Below are 20,306 nucleotides of genomic sequence, written 5' to 3'. Positions count from 1 at the left end.
GACTGAGGTATAGTGAGACCTATTTCTGAGCACTATGTCGTAGATGATCCACTTCTATATGCCATCGAATATGTATCATCAAGATCTGGGAATCTGAGTTGTCAAAGTTTTTCTCTTTATAGAAAGGATTCAATCCGAGGTTGTGACTATCACTGGTATGTTGAGATCATGCCATTGTGATATTATTGAGTTCATTTTAGTATGACATAGACTGAGACTGTGAGAGGAACTGAAACTGCTACCATGTACCTAAGGTTCTAAGCACTATGATCTAACATCGAGACCTTATCTTTTGACTGAGATTAAGTAATCATCTTGTGATCTTCTATTGTGAAATCGATATTCCAATAACACCGAGACTGTGGGTAGTTGTAGATTGTTGTTGTAGATGGATTCTTCAACCTTTGATGTAGATCTTGATCCTTTTCTTTTGATAACCTTCAACTCGCTTTGATGCCCTTCTTAAAACTTGATCCTTGAATGTGTCTTTTATGCCTTGCCTTTGACTTTAGCACCTTAGCTCTGATGCCATGTTGAAGAATCTAGGGAAATTAGGTTAATAAGATTATTCTCATGTTGATAACTATTTGTGAGGTACATTTTTACTTTTTCTTATTAGCACAATCTTCTCTTGTTATTATTAGAGTTTGTTTTCTTACTTCATCAAATAGTTACCAAAACAAAAGAGACAAGAACACAAGATGTTGGCTTTCTACCAGGGCCAAAACCTCTCACTCTTTGAGAGGAAAATTCGAACAAATTCTTCTTATAGAGATTCCAATTGATGAATACCAAAACCAAGACCCTTGACCTACGTTTCCATTCATAGAACAAGACACAATCATCCTTCGTCTTTGATTCTTCGATTTATTCAAAACATGATCACTACAAGATCCAAACGCTGTGACATATCCCTGAACTTTGGCCTCACAGAAATATGCATTATACCTTCATATTGTCACTAGCACCGAGTTGCACCCTGTAACACCTAGCTGCATCATGTATCACTGATCATCATATCACTACTGAGCACAACACCTGGTATCATTGAGATCTATCACCGAGCATCATTGAGTATCATCTTATTAACACAACATCGAGACCTTATCCAAATTGTACCACTGTGATATGTCCATCTGCATTACAGTGAATATATGCTGAGACAATGAGGGAGATATCACTATAATGTCACGCCAAACTAGTCCGCATTGTGATCATTGTGGTAACCAAACTCCTTGTTGTCTTAACCACCAAGAACCTCAAAAAATATGCTAGGAAGATTGTTTAGGATGATCCATGCCTTATCTCTATTGTACCCATCTAAAATCTCAGAGATATATCGAACTGTTACTGTGTAAATGAGAGGGGTATGGGCTCCTATATATAGTTGTTTTCCCCTACATTGAGCTAACATGATCATTTGAAAGGGTGTGTCTCCATATGTGAGCTCACATATCATTTGTATACATTCTGAGGCTAACATCAAGATGAGGATGATTTCTCTTGTCTTATTAGGGGGCTTCTAGTCAACTTGTAAACCTAGATACATTCTTTATATGCCCAAGAAGGGTCATACATGACATTGATTTTAAAAACAAAAATCCCTTACTCATGAAACCCATGAAGAAAACCAATAATAAATTATTTTCTTCATTACATCATTTATAAAAATCACAATTACATGTCATTATGAAGACCGAACCTAGTTACATTTTAAAGCAAATTGTTCATTTCTTCCTTAAGCTTTCTATTTCTTTCTCATTTTCTTCATCATCAATTGAAACATATCTTTGAAGTATCTTGGTTAATAAGAAATTCTATAATTTCTTTATCACCTTCAAAAAATCTCCAGTTGGTAATATTATTAACAAGTGAAGTTCAAGAAAGCAACTCAATAAAAATCTACTTGCCCCAAAACCTTCTAATGTAGCTAATCTAGAGGCTATAGTAGCCAATGAATATACCAACTTTTTTCAAACCAAGAAATGACAAAGATGTCGAAAACTTCAAATTTATCAATTAATCTTAAAACTTCCCTTTGACATTTTTTTTTATTTGGGAATTGCAATGAACTATATTTTTTTATTTTTCGCACAATGATTTTGGAATCTCCAAATATCTTAAATTATTAATGTTCAAATTTATGGCTTTCTTTAGACCTTGTACAAGTGTTGCATATTTTGTAGGATTATTTGTACATTTAAATTATAGTATTCAAGAAGTGAAGCTATGTTTTCTTGATGGATTAACTATTAAGAAACCAACTATTGCTTCTTCTCGAGATTTGCAATCAATAATGAAAAGTGTCCAAATGTTAGTAACTATTTCTATGCTATTTTTACCTATAATAATTATATGAATTACATTACATTGAGCTTCTTGGAAAATATTTTCTTGTAGTGCTATTTCAGATAGTTGATTTTCAAGAACAAGAAAAGTTTAAATTTCCAAAGAATGAATCACCAACATAGTTTCCTAAAATTAGAAACTCAAAGGAATATGGTTAATTTGGTTATTTTATATTTGTCAAAGTGTGTTTCATATGAATGTGCATGATGAATTTTGATTCCATTCAACTCTCCATTCCACTTTGATTTTATACAATAATCCATTCCAAGGAAGCCAAAGATATGACTAATTATATGCAAAATAGACTTGGAGATTTTGAGACCACTCTCTACTGAGCAATACACCATAAGATTTAGGAATATCAAGCACAATGATTTCAATTATCTAGTGAACTTTCAAATTTGAGGCTATGGGAATTAGGACATTATTTAGTTCCCCTATGACCTTCACCTCTAATTTATTTAATTGAATGATGTGACTAGGGAACTTTGTTGAGTTTGAATTCAATTTTCTACATGTTATGTAAGGAATTATATTGGATGAAGCTCCTAAATCCTCTAAGCAATCATGAACATTTTGATAAAAAAAATATCAAAGCTTAATAGAAAGGGTGCAGTTTGGGACCTTCAATTTTTTTTGTAAGAGCGACATTTATTGTTGCATTCTACAAGTTATTGATTATTATTTTGGTAGTCTTTTTTGTAGCAATTGACAACTATATTTCATTATTTTCTTTTAAAGTGTTTAATGACAAATTTCTTTGTTAAGCCATCTAATATACATCGAAGACTAAAATATTTTCTTTAACTTTATTAAGAGCCTCAACTATATTATATTCCATTGAAATGAAATCTTGATTATATAAAAGGTTTGTTAGCATTCAAAATATTCAAAGAAGTTTTAATAGTAGAGGATATTTCCCAACTCTTCCTGGTATTATAATTTTGAGGGTTAAGAGATAATTTTTTCTAGACAAGTCCCTCACTTCAAAGGTTATAACCAATTTTCACACATAATTCTTCTTTTTTTCCTCAGCCTAAGTTAGATTTAAACCATGAAACATATCTCAAAGAACCATATCTATTTCATTATATTTATCCTCTTCATCTTCTGCTTCTCCTCTCACACTGTCACTAGATTTTTGTATTTTATCACATTCATCCAAAAAATTATTGGTTGTTCATGGAATTAATGTAATGACGACATGTTTTATCTGAAGGACCTACCTTATGATAATTGTTGAAATTTTACATGTTTATCCCTTCCAATTCAATGTTTATATTTTCATGTGGGGATTTAAGAGGTTTTGGTTGTATAGATCTTCTAAAAATATTTTTACACAAACATTTTGTTGAAGTGCCTTCTCTAGACTTCTTTTTGATATCTATAATATCACTGGTTAAACATTTTACCTTATGTTGTAAATTTCGAATTCCATAGAATCATTTTCCTTTCCCACTAAGGTTGGTTTTGGTTGAGGTCCTGGTAAGATAACAATTTTCTTGGGCTTATTTTCTCTTGTTTGGAAAATGAGGACTGAGTTTTTTTACACCATATCATTTCAAGTTCTACCCTTGTATTCTCTTCGAAATTTTGAGCCAATATATTCTTTCTAGCTTGTTTGATGAGCACGGAAATAGGGGTTGGTAAGATGTTAGCACATACTTCTATCTAAAGTTTCTGAGTGGGTTTTGTATCTATCTTGAACTTATTAATGACTATTGTAAACCTTTACTTAAATTCCTTAACTTTTTTTGGCGTCACATTAGCATTGAAAAAAAAATCATCTATTCAAGCTCCAATGGCAGTTTCCTCCACAAATATATCTAGTAAAGTTGTTTGAAAATCACCCCAATTGGTTATTGATCCAATTGTTAAATTAAAATACCAATTTGATGCTTCATTTTTTAAAGTATAAGGTAACATATGACATAATACATCTTCATGATACACATACATTAGTCTAGTAGCCAAGATAATTTTTTTGATATGACATTTTAGGGGTCCAGATAGAATTGGATTATACTTTGGAAAATATAGATTTTGTTTGAATGGAATACAATATAGTTTAGGATTTGGGTCATACTTTGACAAATTATGTTCTATGTTCTTTACAAAGTAATTCATCAAATTATATGTGCACCAAAAGATCCCCCATTAGTTTTGAAATACTATTATAGATACAATTACAAAATTGGTTATCTCAACCAACTAATCCTTAAGTGACCTGGGGTTTTTTTCCCCAAAATACATATTTATTTTACTTCTCCCATTGATTGAAAATAATTTTGCATCATTATGAGGGAAAAAATGGTACCTACATTGGGCCCTTAAAGTTGACAATTATCTATTAAACCTTTTAATGTATTTCTCAACTTTAGGGAAGGTTCATTTGAGTTGAGTAGTATTCATAGATTCTATAGTTAGAAAATTTTGTAGATGTCATTTTTCAACATTTAATATATTTTCCACTTAAGACTTATGTAACTTAATCATACCATCAAATTTATGAAAAGCTTGGTCCATTAAATGAAATATTTTAGGTGGACCAAGGGAGGGAAGTTGACATTAAGTGGTGGTATCCTTAATAAATCCCCAAGTTTTAATACATTCCATCCATTGATATTCTATTTGTCTTTGTGCTTCATGATACAATATATTCAAATAACTCCACTTGTACTCAATTTCATATATCTCATCTTTGTTCAAAATCTTTATATTGTGGGGTTCATCTCCTCTATGTTTCTTGATTTATTTGATGAACTCAAGTTGGTCATTCATTGTTTTTTAAATCTTCTTCCACATCAATTGTTCTTCATAAAAAGTAGATAATTGCAAGCTTAGCTCCTGTAATTAAAAGGATTTTACATAAAAATGTGTTTTAACCTATATATTAGCCTCATCTTCTTATAAAACATGTGATATAAAGATTGTAATAAGCCATATGCAAATACATAGTGCTTTACCTAGTTTCAACTAATGTGATCTTTCTCTTAAGCTTTTGTACATTTGTTGCCTCAGGTTGATATTTGTCTAAAGTGGCATGTGTAATGGCCAATCCAACTAAGAGAAGTTCTAGTAGTTTGGTTCCTTTTGCGTGTAATACTTGCTCTTCAATGGTATAAACACATTAAAAATTATTGCGTTATCCAAATCAATCCCTCTTTCATTTTGACTGTTTAACAATGATTTTATTCTCTTAATGCAAGCAATTGGTTCCAAATAAGCTACTTCATCAAATGGATCTAGTATATTTTATTTTTCCAGAGACAATATATTTTCTAAGCTAAAAGGAACAAATACTTGTTCTTTGCAATATCTTACACAATATTGTTGCAAGAAATATAGAATTATGGGGCATCCATTTCCATTGGACACCATTCTAATTACACTTGAAATGTGTCCATCAACCCCTGAATAATAAAATTACTTGACCATGTGCCAATTCTGAAAGGTACTTTATGAATCATCAATCCCACATTAATGGACCAACTAACCAATCCATCCTACAATTTACCCATACACAAAATAATATGGACACTTCAATGGTATTTTGAAGAAATCCAATATAGTTTCTAATGTTATAGTTTGTAAAGAAAAAAATAAAGAATCAAAGAGATAGGATTGCCTCATATTGCTCTCCCAATCACTCTTCCCCTTGTCTTCATCCAATATGTCATGGCCTTGAGTTAGTAATTGAATTCTCCTCCTTGGTTGTGCCATGCTTGGTTTCATTCTATATAATGTAAGTGAAAAAAAGTTGAATTGGCTTGATTGTTGACCTCTACTCCAAAATGAGCAGATCGAATGATTCTCCAAGTGATTGCCATAAAACTAAAATCTATAGTTAAAAGGATATTATAATTAATATGGTTAATTATAGAGTAAAATAGGAATTGATACTACTTCACTTACTTCAAAGTCTCTCTCACTAGAAATTGTCCAATGAAAATACAATTTTGACCTCCATCAACCTCTTCACAAGCTTGTTCACGGAAAATGGGTAGAAGCAATTGGAAATTTTCCCTCCCTCATCTCCTCACTAATGGGAATCCTGAAAAACAATGAATTTTCTCCCTCCCCCACCTCCTTATTTGCAAGAGAGTCACAATGGTCAACTCTAAGGAGTAAAAACTATAGGAAATAAATTAGAATAATTAAAAAAATAAAAAATTTATCCCTCTTTTACTAAAGAGCTAGAAACTATTCATAAGTTATAAAAAAAAAAAAAAAAAAATTGAAGTACCTTGTGAGTAAACACTGAGGAATTTCCTTAAATTTTACAAATGATACCCACTATAAACTAGTTAGCACTCATTAGAACACTTGACCAGATACAAATATCAAAATGAGGTAACCAACCCAAAGAGTTGACCTTGATACCTCTTACATAAAGCGTGAAGCATTTAACCACTTAAGCTAGAGCATTGAGCTAATAAATTAAATTAATTCGTTAATATTTGTTACACATCACTGAATATTAGTAATAGTTTGAAATTAACTCATATGTTGTAATCCCTCGAATGCAGTGACATGTTTTAGACATGGGGGCACAAGTAGCCACAACCCTGATTGGAAATAAAAAGAGAGATCGTGGCACCACACCCCCTACTATTGTAAATTCACTTATGTTCAATAACTTATTCTTATTGCTAAATTGACACTAGGATCGGGTGTTCAATTCGGTTCGTGATTTAAGACAATATTTCAAAATTCAGCATACATTAGTTCAAGGGTGGGAGGCTTGAGATCATAATGCATTTTCTCCTACTAATTCTCATTAATTATGAGTTAAATGAAAACCACAAAAAGTTCATACTTCAGGCTAGTCGATGAAAGAAGCATGAGAGTAACGACATTCTAATTATATGGGGACAATCTAGTAAGAACTTATGTATTTTCTATTGGATTTTTCCTGGCATAAATTAGCTTAGGTTCCTCTCCTTTCAAGACTTTCTCTTCATTAATTTGTTCCTTAGCTTGATATTATGTTGGCCAAGTCCACTCTATGTCATATCCAAACCATTATCATGGACACAACAGGTAACATCCTTTGTTCTTTCATTCAATCTTGAAGTGTGGCTCTCAGCTTGGTTTGATGCTTTCAAATTCTCTATTTCAATTTAAAATGGGCACAATTTAAAGGGGAAATATCACAGGTCTAGCGCCACTCTAATCCTCCTCCACAATCTTACGATAGTTTCTTTATTGTCCGTATTCTTAGTTCATTCTAGTTTTTTCCTCCTCTAGGGAAAAAGACACATTTGCAATTTTAAAAAGAAATCTTGGCTCCAGGCTCACCAAGCATCAAGAAAGGGTGCCACTGCCCTGCTTTCCTAGCCGCTTCACCCTTGTAACTTCTCTAGACCTATTCTCAAAGGTCTCTAGCACTATTCTTTAGTGCCTTATCTCTTTCCCTTTTGAGGAACCAACTACATTTCCTCAATTGTTCAACATTGAACACTCCCACTATTTTCATCATGCCTAGACAATGAGGCAAAGTCCATAGAGGGTATGTCGCTTATCAGGAACCCATATACATAGGTAGAACTCGCATGCACTACATAATTGAAGCATCCTCCTCTCGCTTTAGAGAGCTCACTCTTCCACGGGTTCAAGCTTAGATTTCCAACATGGAGGAAGAGGCCTCCTCTCATATATCCTCTCTATATGATACTGAATTCCTTGCGGAATGGACGAACTAGGTACCTGACATAGGCACCATACATAGAATATATAACCAATATATATATAAGTTATCGACTTATACTAAAAAATAAAATTCCTCACGGAAGAATCATTCTTGATCGTCATGGAACATTGTTAGATATCATCCACTCTCTTGAGCATATCCACAGTCATCTCCACAAGTTAGAATAATGGAGTGATTTGACAAGAACCTGGGCTTGTCCCCTATAGCAGATTAGTCAAGAACAAATCCAACAACCCCCATCTCGGTACTTGGATCTGATTTGAAACTCACATCCTAACAATCATGTTTTTTATGTTTAATATCTCTATTGTACATGGATATCTTCGCTCGCATCTTTGTTCAAGTTTTTTTTTATTACTTTTCATTTGAAACTGTATTCTCTATGGAGAGTCTAATTTTGGATTATGTCCAATTTACCTAGTGAAAGACCGGTTAGAATTTTGTAATCTACTATCCAATTCCCAACTTTTCTGAGTAATGAAAGTCTTTTCCCCCCTCCCAAAAAAAAATCATATATTGTAATAGATACCAAAACAAGATAATATAGCCTTATATAATTTATTATAAAATAATAATAATTTTCTAATATTATAAATATCAAAAGTAGCATATGAATATACTTATTCTTACCTATATGACCTTTGATGCATTCATATTAAAATGAATAACGTCAAGATATAAATTGGAGTGTTACTTATATTAGGAAAACATGTTTATGGGATTAGCTATAGCAAATTGTTGTGTTGAGAGGTGCACTCTTCAACCCATTATGGTAGTGATGTTGTAATGTCATATTTAACATTTTGACTAGGTCAAAATAAAGCAAAACAAAACAAAATAAAATAAAATAAAAAAATGAAATTCTTCACCCTAGTATGGTAGAGATGTTGTAATGTCATGTTTAACATTTTGACTTAGTGAAAATAAAATAAAATAAAAAATCATAAAATTCTGTCCACCCTAGTATGGTAGAGATGTTGTTGTCATGTTTAACATTTTGATACATTGAAAATAAAATAAAATAAACATAAAATTATCTAGCCAAGTATGATAAAGATGTTGTAATTTCCTAATTTACATTTTGACTTAGTCAAAATAAAATTAAAATTAAAATTAAATTAAATTAAATAAAAAACATACAATTAATATTTATAATTATAATTATAATTAAAACAGCGTAGATCCATTTTAAATTTGAATCTACTCAGAACTAAGAGGGATCAAATCTCTTGAGATGCATATCTATTTTAGACTGAAAGAGATTTGATCTCTCAACACTTAGTAAATCGGGAATTAAAATGATTGGTTATGTAAAAAATGAATATCATGGTAAAAAATGTTAAGATTTAATTGAGACACAATAAAATGATAACAATGTTTTGTGTAAGTAGTGTTAAATAGAGAAGTAGGCTATAGCCTATACATTGTATATGAGGATGTTATATACTATTATTATTAAGTATTAACGGGAGAGGTATGATGGGTTGAATAACCCCTCTATATTTAAAAGGGAAGTTAAAAGGACTATTAAATAGAACTTGAGTTATAAAGAAATTCCATTTTAATAGAAATAAGCATAATAATGAGTGAAATTAAAGTGGTTAAAAAATATACAAATTTGATGTCTTATTTTATATTTAATCATAAAAATTAAAAGGATTTTTAGTGCATTTAGCCTATGAAATCATATTGTTATTGATAATTTTCATGTTTTTATATTTTATATTAAAAAAGTGTAAATATTATTTTTTGGGTTGTTGTTTGGTGACTATTTTTCACAGAGTTATGTAGATAGGTGTATCTATTTTGAAGTAAGAATTTAAAGATTTTAATTTAATTATCAATAATTAATAGATAGATGATAGGGATTTAATCTCTCTAGAATATTCATGGAATATTATTTTTTGAGATTTATTTCAAAAGTATGTATTTTTTCTTTCCAATTTAAATAAAAAAAGGTTGCAAAGTTAAAATAAAATAAAATCTATATAAAATATTTTAACTATAAAATGAGTTATGACTTTTTTGACTTGTAGTATTGATAAACCACGATATTAATCCATGATATCGTAACAAATCTTATTTACAAATAAAGAAAACTTTGTTACAAGTTTATATATATATATATATATATATATATATATATATATATATATATATATATATATATATATATATATATATATATATATATATATATTACTTTTATAATATGGGCTCCCTTCAAACTAACTCACAATTTGAAGATATCTAGATCGCTCTTCCTAAATATCTTTGTTGGCAAATATGGTTAGCTACGAACTGATCTAGTGATCAAATTTTAGCTCAAAAAATAAAATGCCCAAAATCTTTTGAAACTGACATCAAGTCGAAGTGTTCAACGTTGTGAATCTAATGGCACTTGTTTCATTTCAATCCGATGTTATATCAAAAAGTTATGATGTTCTGAAGTTTTTGGTCAACAACTCAAAAATTAGCAAGGTTGTTGACTAGGTTGTTGACTCGGAAATCATACCACTAACATCAGCAGGTCTATTGGGAAGGTACAGACTAATGAGAGCTTTCCAAGTGATAGCCTCATACTAGGCAAGTTTCTTTTTTTATTGGGTCATGTTTGTTATGGTGGACCAATTCGGGTGTGCCACGTGGCCTAACCAAAGGTTGCCACATGGCACCCCATGGTTGGCCAAAATTTGGTTAGGGGTTGGACAGGTTGGGTCAGATTCAAACCTGCGACCTCACATCCAACAACCAAGCACCTTTTCACTGTGCCACGGGGGTTGTTCTTAATCTTTAAGGGATTGGGCTCTATTTAATGTTTAAATGGTGCATATATATGGAGGAGGGGTCGGGCGGTCGAGCTGTCAGCCCCACCCCCCAATCACCACAACGCATATAATCTTGGCGCAAAGGAGTTAGGGCCAGTGGACCGGCCCCAACACCTAGTCACCATATCTACCACAGGACCTTGACACTAATCGAAAGGAGCGAGCAAAGAGGGGGCTTATCACTAGCCCTAGGCTCTTGTCACGGGATCATGTACGGGACCATCGACACCGAAGATTGAGCGCTAACCAGCAGAGGGAGTGGAGGTAGCCCAGGGCGCAGGGCGTATGAGCGCCCATATGACCCCGACATAGTGTGGAGGGGGCTTGGCGGTAAGGGCAGGTCATTGGCCCAGCCCTCGGCCCCATGGGCACCAAATGAACACCAACCTGACATTTAAGGGGCTAGGCTGGCAAGGGCGGGCGGTTAGCCCAACCCCCAGCCTCATGGCCAATGTGGCCACAGTTTCCGCACTTAAGGGCTATTAGATGTTTTAACGGTCCAACAAATTTCACCTTCAATAGGTGAATTTGTAAACTTTACAACAGAAAATAAAGCGAAATTGTAGCGATGTTAGAGTATTTATCCAGTTTGTAAGACAGATAACAGAGGAGGAATTTTGAGAGCTTGTTAGAGCCATAACTTGTCGAGCTTTTGGCCTTTTGGAGCTCAAGAAGAGTCCAAATAGGGGTTATTGGACATTATGGATCCAATGGTGACCTTTATTTGTTGATTGCAGAACATCTTAAGAGACTTTTTGCAGGTTCAAGTCCATGGGTGTATGGATCAATCAGTGTTTTGCAGCAGTTCTTGAAGGTGTTTGAGCATGTTGAAGGCCTTGTAGGGGTTTTATTACCTTCTTAAGTCCACTGTAGTAGATGTGACTTGTAGGGTGAAACTCATTTTATCTTTTCTCACTATGTCCTGTTGAGGAAAGCTTTCCTTTTTTACCTCAATGTGGAATTGAAGTACTTGTATGCTCATGTATTCTCATTTGCAGATAGAGTATTGGGTATCTCTAGGATACACCTTTTATGGCTGATGGTTTCATGGACTATAGGTTTTCATGTTGTTTATAGTGAGAGTTATTTGCAGGAGAAATTTTCCTTGAAGGGGAAACTAGCCACTTCTTTTATCATCAAGCTTTATGTACTTTTTTTCACTGAATATATTGAGTGGCCTAGCTATGTTGGAAGCCCCAGAGATGTAGCTTAGGAGGGGTGAAATTTGTCACCAAATTATTTTTTGTTGCTCTTCATGAATGCATGTATGAGTTAAATGATGAGATGTTGCTTATGTTTTAATTTTACATGAAGAACTAAATCATAGTCCTTGGAGAGACCTTTGAAAACTTGTTTTGTCATAAGACCCATTTTCCCTTGCAAAGCATCAAAGAACGATCACTTTTTAGGAAGGAGATGTTCTCCTCCAATTTCAGATCAAGAACAACATCATATTCAAATCTGATTCGATCTCTATTAGATATGTTGTTGCGAAGGCCATCTCTTTCTGCTTTGAACTCAACCCCCATTCCCTTGATTCAGCATTGGACTTGTAGAGCAACAGTGGATCTCCCCTTGGGCTGTATATGATCATTGTCCCCTTGCAGTGAAGCAACAGAAGTCGAAACTAATCTGGTTGTTACTTCTATCCAAGGATGAATTTATAGCTTAGAAGGAGAAATCTCAGTTTTGGATCCTTAAATTTAAAGGGGCTTCAAAGCACAACCCAGGGGTGGCAGAAGGGGGAGGGATTATCATAAATCCCAAAGGAATAATTATGGATAAATTCTCTTGGGGCTTAGGCAAGAAATCATAGAAATAGGCTGTAATGTATAGGATTTTCATGGGCTTGTTTACAGCCAACTCAAGGGGAATCAAAGATATAGTCATCCTAGGGGACTCCTTCCTCATCATCAGATATTTAAAGTTGAACTCTACTCCTAAAGATAATGTGTTGCAAGTGTTGTTCTCTAGAATAAAAAGAATGCTCCAAACCTTCTCATCCCTCTCGCCTTTCCATATTCTTTGCTCCCTTAATTCGGAAGTTGATCTCCTCTCTAACAAGGATTGCTTATTGGAAGAAGGAAAAACTGAAATAAATGGTAATGGTGGCTATGCTCTTACTCCCTAGGTGGCTCATGGGTTATTATTATTTCATTTTCTATCCATCCCCTCTCATTTGTATTGCATCCCCTTCTTTCCCTACCCCTCCTCGCTTCTTCTCTCACCCCTATGATGTCATTTCCCAAAGTCTTGTCTTCATGGCAAACTTCATGTTCCTCTTTCATGGCATCAGCTCAGGTGGATCGTGGTTTCATTGTACTCCACACGCCTCTCCTAGAGCTTGTCGGATTTTCCCTTATGCAACCTTCCTCATTAATCCATGGAAAAAAAAATTCCTTCATGTCTCCTTTCATGGTGTAGTGGATGTATATCTTTGCACGTGAGTTGGAGCAAGAGGAGGATGTGATTCCCATCCAATCAGAGGGTTTAGTGGCAATGCAAACATATTGGCATGAAGAATGTTTGCAAGAAGATATGATGACCCTTGTATGGGATCTGAACAATGCTCGAATTCAATTTCAAAGTAAGATTGAGCATATGTGTGTTGTGGTAGATATCAATTCAATGTTTCCAATGATGATGGGGGCTTATTGGGACAACGAGGGTAATTATGAAGCAGTGCAGGACCCTGTGTGGGATTTGGATGCTTATGCAAAATAATTGAGAGGCAAACACTCTCAAATCTCTGGCATAAATTGGCTCCACAGGTTGTCGATTCTCCATCTCTCATTGAGGAATTGTCGAATGGGGATTTGGGCCAGAAGGGTGGTGTCTAAAGGTTGGGACTCTTAGAGGGTCGGTTTCTCTTCTAGTGCAGCACTCCGTTCATCCTTGAAGCTCCATTGATATTGGTCCTTTTGGCACTCCGCCATTCCTGGTGTTGAGGTAACAACTTCTAGCTATATTTGGTTTATATTCAGTTCAATCAATTCTTTTGGTGCCTCCCTTTGTTGTTGTTATGGTGGGGACATATTATGATTGATTCGAAGCTGGAGCACCTCGACTCTCACTGACTCCCAATGGCAGCAATTCCCATTTGGAGGCTTAGGGCTTCGAATATCTATTCCCTCTATTGATCTGCATCCATCCCTCAAATGGTTCCCTGCTCTTCTGATTCTAACTCCTTTGTTTCCTCTATGTGCTCCCTATGTCAGGTTGAACATGAAAAATTGAAAAGAGAAATCTATGAGCTTCAGGTCCTAGTGGGTCAACTTCGTGCCTTGGAGTGTGTCACCCTCAACCTTATAAAGTTGCTGAAGAAAAAAATTGCTCCTATGGAAGATGAAATGGACGTCTTGTGTAGCATAATCACCACCCTTCAATTACAGGCTGCGATGTCAGACAATTCAACTCTGGAGCCACCTCGGGATTTCGACCTGAATTGGCTTGCTAATTATGAGTAGTTTATTATGAATGGTTTCAAATGTATCTAGATCCTATTCAGTTTTTATCGAAGATATACTAGTAAACTCTTATGAGTACTTAGTGTGAATGGGTTCTATGATGTATTTTTGGAATGGGTTGTTAGCAGTAGTTTTATTACGTCAAAAACATCTGCACTGTCTAATGATATAATTTTCTTAGAGATTTATCGTGACCAGAGACATAATTAATATAATATGGTCCTCATTCATATATATATATAATTTAAAATAAAATTATAATTTATTTTATTTTTATAATTTTTATCAATTCAAATTTATTTTATAAAATAAATATTTTGATATATATTATAAATTAATGTCTATCCATATTTTCCAATTATTTAAATATATCACTAAATTAATAAATTTGTATTTATAATTACAAATCACTAAATTAATAAACATGTTTATATAATTATAAATCACTATTGTCAATTCAACTAATTCAATTTTTGATCAAATAAACGAGATTTTTAAAAATTGAATGGATATCTATTCACTAATGGATACCTTTGGACTTCCACCATACAAAACTTTTACGAACTTTTTACATTTTTCACTTTCCATTGTGGGAAACTTTATTAATTTTATCTATTTTAAGTTTTATGTATTTTTGTTTTTGTGTTTTTTATAAATATATAGTTTTTAAAATGGATTATTTCTTATTTTATATATTTAATTAGTTATTTAAGATATTATTTTTTAATGAGAATTTTAATAATTTTAAAGATTTTAAATAAAAGACTACAACCGCGGTATTTGATTGGAAAAAAAGAAGTATATTTCACTTTTAAATTTATTTTAATTTATTTATATTATTTTTTAAAGAATTATAATATTTATATGGATTATTCCCTTGATCGTGCGCACAACAGCTCAACCCGAGCTTGCGTTGACCTAACCATCGCTGCCCCTACAGATCCCTCTCTCGGCAGCCTCTTGTTGCTGAGGCCAACCAAACCATACAGCCCTCTGAGGAGGGAGATCCTCACCCTTCCTCGCAGCCAGGGAATGAAGAAAACGCAGAAGCCTTCGCATATCTGATCACAGAGAATGGAGCTCTAAGGAACAGGCCATCAGTCAATAAATTTGTAAAGAAACTTGAAATTATCCCAGAGATTTCTCTCCCTCCAGCACTTCCAAGAAGAGCAGCCATCTCTTTGGCAGAACGCAGACTTGTTGGATAGTTCACTGGGCTATAGCCTTCACCCAAATCATTGCAAAAATGGGTGGAAAGAAACTGGAATGCAACCACACAGGGGAAGATAGCAATACGATTATGTGAAAGGGATTACTACACCTTTCTCTTTGACTCCAGAGGCTTATACTTGAACAGGGGGATGCCAGACTTTGACTCAGACATGGATGTCCCAAATGCAATGCATGTGTGGGTCAAGCTCCCACATATTCCTCTTCACTGCTGGGGAGACGAATCTATAAAGACTATAGGAAACACAGTGGGCAAATATATTGATAGATGTGAGCCAAGAGACAACATGCACGCGTGCGCAAGAATATGTGTGAAGTAGATCTCGGAAAAGACCTCCCAGAGGCAATAAAAATCAAGGTCGACCAGTGGACTCACATTCACCAGCTCGACTACGAGAAAATACCATTTAAATGCAAGGTACGTCACGAGTATGGTAATTTTGCAAATAGGTGTCTTAAAAAAATAGAGAATGAAAATGTAGAAGAGAAAGAACCTACATGGGAACAAGTGAAAAGGAAAAAACCTACCAATAAGCAGACCGCATCAAATATCTATCAGTCCCAAGAAGCAAATGAAACAACCTCTCAGCCTCCAGCGAAGGTTACTCCTCCTGATCACACAACTCCGAATCCTTTTGAGCCATTAGAAGACTCCTTTGATCTACCCTCTCCCAGATCCATACCTTCAAACCCTATCTCTTTAGCTCTCATATCCTACCCCAACCCTATATCCTCTCCACCTCCTCCTTCAATGGACTACATTTTAACTAGAAACAAAGCCAAAGAAATCTCCCAAGCCTGGGACCAGTAAAAAAAAGTGGGAAGGAAATCCAATAAAGAAATCAAAGATGAGGCAACAGCTAAAGAAATGGCCCTAGGAACGCAATAGCCAATGGACTCATTCCTTGGGAAACAAATAGGAAGTCATGAAAAAACTCAATAAAGAGGAAACGGAGGACCACACCAACACAATAGTAAATAATGATAGTGGTCTCTTGGAATTGTCACGGCCTTGGTACCTCCTTTAAAGTCAATGCAGCTCGAGACATTTTAGCCAAGGAACAACCAGACATATATATGATCCAAGAGACTAAACTAAACAAGAAATAAAATCTTAAAATGATTCAAAATCTTAAAATTATGAAGGAGTAGCATTAGAAGCCATAGCAGCATCAGGAGGAATCAGCACCATTTGGGATAAAAGAAAATGGGAATTAATGACCCAAAAAATCAACAAACACTAGATTCAAACAAAGTTGAGAAATCTCAATACAAAAGAATAGTATAGCATTATAAATGTGTACTCCCCAAATCACTATAGAGAGAAAGAACAATGCTGGAAATCAGTTAAAGAAGAAATTGCAAAGAGACAAAGTGGGAACTTAATCCTAGGAGGAGACTTAAATCTGATAAGGAATATAGAAGAAAAATTTGGCAAAATCTTCCAAAACGATCCGTCAAGAGAAGCTCTTAAAGGAGTAATAGAAGAGAAAAAATTAATAGACATTCCCCCAAGCAATGGAAAATACACTTGGAACAACAAAAGAATAGGGAAAAACAACATAAAAGAAAGGTTGGATGGAATCCTTATTCAAGAAAGCATAGCAACTGCTTATACTCTTGTAAAAAGTAAAATTGTTCACAACTTAGCTTCAGATCACAAGCCGGTGGTGCTAACCTTGGGAAAGATGGAAAATCAAGGACCCCTTCCCTTTAGATATAATTCAATTTGGGATAGCAAGGAAGATTTTTGCAAACAAATAAAGGACAGCTGGAAAAAAAGTGCCACAGTATGTTTGGGAAACTAAGCTAAAGAACATAAGGATGCACTTAAAAATTGGGCAAGAGAAAATATCTCCGAGACAAAGCTAGGAAAATCGAATTGCAAAAAAAATGGATAATCTTTGGAAGGAAGAAGAGAATAAGGAAGAAAGTAAGCAAGATCATATTCGAGAAAAGAAAATATATCTAGAAATATATAAGCAAAATAGGCAAGAAGAAGAAGAAAGCAGACTGAAATCAAGATACCTCTGGCTAAAATCTCGTGACAAAAATACAGCCTTCTTTCATAATACAATGAAAATGAGATCAAAAAACCAGATTGAATAGATTCAAGTAAATGGTCAAGAAATAAAAGGAGTTGATGCAATAAAAAATGCAGCCCATAAACACTTTAAAGAACTCCTCTCAACGAGTGACCAACAGGTACCTAATGAAGAAATTTTGCAGCATATAAAAAAAAAAAAGCGACCAGCAAAACAGGGAATTAGACAAAGAAATTATTGAGGAAGAAGTTAGAGAAGCTGTGTGGTATCTCCACCCTGATAAGGAACCAGGTCCAGATGGGTTTACAATGGCCTTTTACAGACAACATTGGGAAATTATCAAAAAAGATCTAATGAGAATGCTAAAAAATGCTTTCCAAAAAAAAAGATTGGAGGAAATACAAAATCCTCCTTCCTAGCCCTCATCCCAAAATAATCCAATCCTACAACTTTTCACAAATATAGGCCAATCTCCCTTTGCAACTTGTCTTATAAGATTCTCACCAAAATTTTAGCAAACAAAATGAAAAGATTACTTCCGGAAATAATTTCAGAAAACCAAGGAGAATTTGTCCCCAGGAGGCAAATCACTGACAATGTGATAATTGTTCAGGAGGCTATTCATAGCAGTATCCAAAGAAAGGAGAGAGGAATGATTGTTAAGTTAGACATGGCTAATGCTTTTGATAGATTTAACCATAACTTTCTTGCAACAGCTCTCAAAAAGTTTGGCTTTTCAATAAACTTCATAGAGATTATCCAGGAATGTATATCAAATCCATGGATCACTCCTTTAATCAATGGACGGCCCAGCAAATTTTTCCAAAGCACACGAGGGCTGAGGTAAGGCTGTCCTCTTTCTCCATTCTTGTACATCATCATGGCTAAATCGTTGAGCGCTATGTTGGAAAATCATAGAAAAGAGAAAAAAATAACAAGGATCCAAATTTCGAGAGGAGTCAAAGATATAAACCACTCTCTCTTTGTATATGATACCCTTCTTATAGGCGGGGCATGCTGCATTATAGCAAGACGATTCAAAAAATTCTTACATGAATTTCTCCTAGTTTTAGGGGGAATTTCAAACAACTCCAAATGCATAATTTATTGTTGGAATACCTCAACAAAAACAATGCAGCGTATCTCACAAATAATGGAAATACCTTTACAAATAAATTGGAGCCACTTCACTTATCTTGGGCTGCCCTTAGAAAAGGAAGTGGTAAAATCAGAAGTCTGGAACAGGCAAGTGGAGAGAATGAGGAAAAAAATTCAGAACTAGGGAATGATATGGCTCAACTTGGCAGGAAGAGTGACATTGATTAAAGCACTTCTCTCGACCTTTCCTGTATATCAGTATGCAATCATTATGGCTCTGGCAAGTGCCCACAAGCAAATGGAACTGATAATAAGAAGCTTCCTCTGGCAAGGAGGAAAACAAGATAATAAAAAATTTAGCCTTGTTAGATGGGAGCAAGTTACACTTCCCTATGAAAAAGGAGGTATAGCAATACGCCTACCAAGACTAATGAACATTGCCCTAGGGACAAAAATTATCTGGAGAATGATAAATGGGAATGGTCACTGGTGGGAAAAAGTTCTAACAATGAAATACTTAAACTATCATAGAACAAAGTTGCTCACTGATAGTATTCCAGACAAGCCATGCACCCAAATCTAAAAATTGGTTAAAAGGATAATTCCTCTTATTAAAGATCAAATATCCAAAAATCCAGGGAATGGCAAAACAATTTCTATCTGGGAGGATAGAATAATGGGGAAAACCCCTTAAATCAGCAATAATATTTAAGAGGACAACAGAGATGGATGGAAGAGCAAAGTTTTAACACTCTTTATTCTATTTCAGGTTGGGATCAGAATAACTGGGTAAGATGGAAAAAGTTGGCTACTCCACCAAGACTAAAAAGTAAGTGGGAAATTTTAAAAGTTCATCTGGCAGGGGCCACGCCCATCAACAAACAAGAGCAAGATGACTTTGTTTAGGACCAAAATGGAGGGGATTACACAGTGAAATCAGGGTACAACCTCCTCCAAAAACTTCACAATCAAAATCACTGGAGTTTATGGAAGGCAGCTTGGAAATCAAAGAGTTTGCCCAAAATTAAAGTCTTCACCTCGACCCTTCAAAGGAAAATGTCTTACCTCTGAAAATTAAAAAAAAAAAAAAAAAAAGAATACAAGGGCCCTCAAAATGTGTCATTTGTCAAAAGGAGGAAGAAACAATCCAATACCTCTTCATAAACTGTATGGTGGCAAGAGAGTGTTGGAATTAGGCAACAAGTCGTTTAGAAATAAACATAAATCTAGCAATTCAATTGACAACTCTTCATAAAAACTGGAATAAAAGCTATCCATATACAAAGAAAAAAAAGGGCAACAATAAATAGGATATGGAAATTTCTCCCTTCAATCCTGTGTTGGAAAATTTGTTTAGCCCGAAACAAATGCATTTTCAAAGAACAAAATCCAGATCTAGGCAAGATCCTAGCAAAAACTTGGAGCCAAGTTGCAGAGATAATAAGTACAAATGGAATCTCAAAAATGGATCAGAACAATTTACAACAAGAAGAAAAAGACTGGTACAGCAAAGCAATGTTAGAAAACAAAGAAAAAGTAGAAGTTATAGCAAAAAATAAAGAATTTCACACAAACA

This window comes from Pinus tabuliformis, chromosome 6, assembly GCF_031772625.1.
Source record: "Pinus tabuliformis cultivar Carrire ecotype Pingquan chromosome 6, CPIR1, whole genome shotgun sequence".
NCBI lineage: Eukaryota > Viridiplantae > Streptophyta > Pinopsida > Pinales > Pinaceae > Pinus > Pinus tabuliformis.
Note: the sequence above shows the minus strand (reverse complement) of the source record.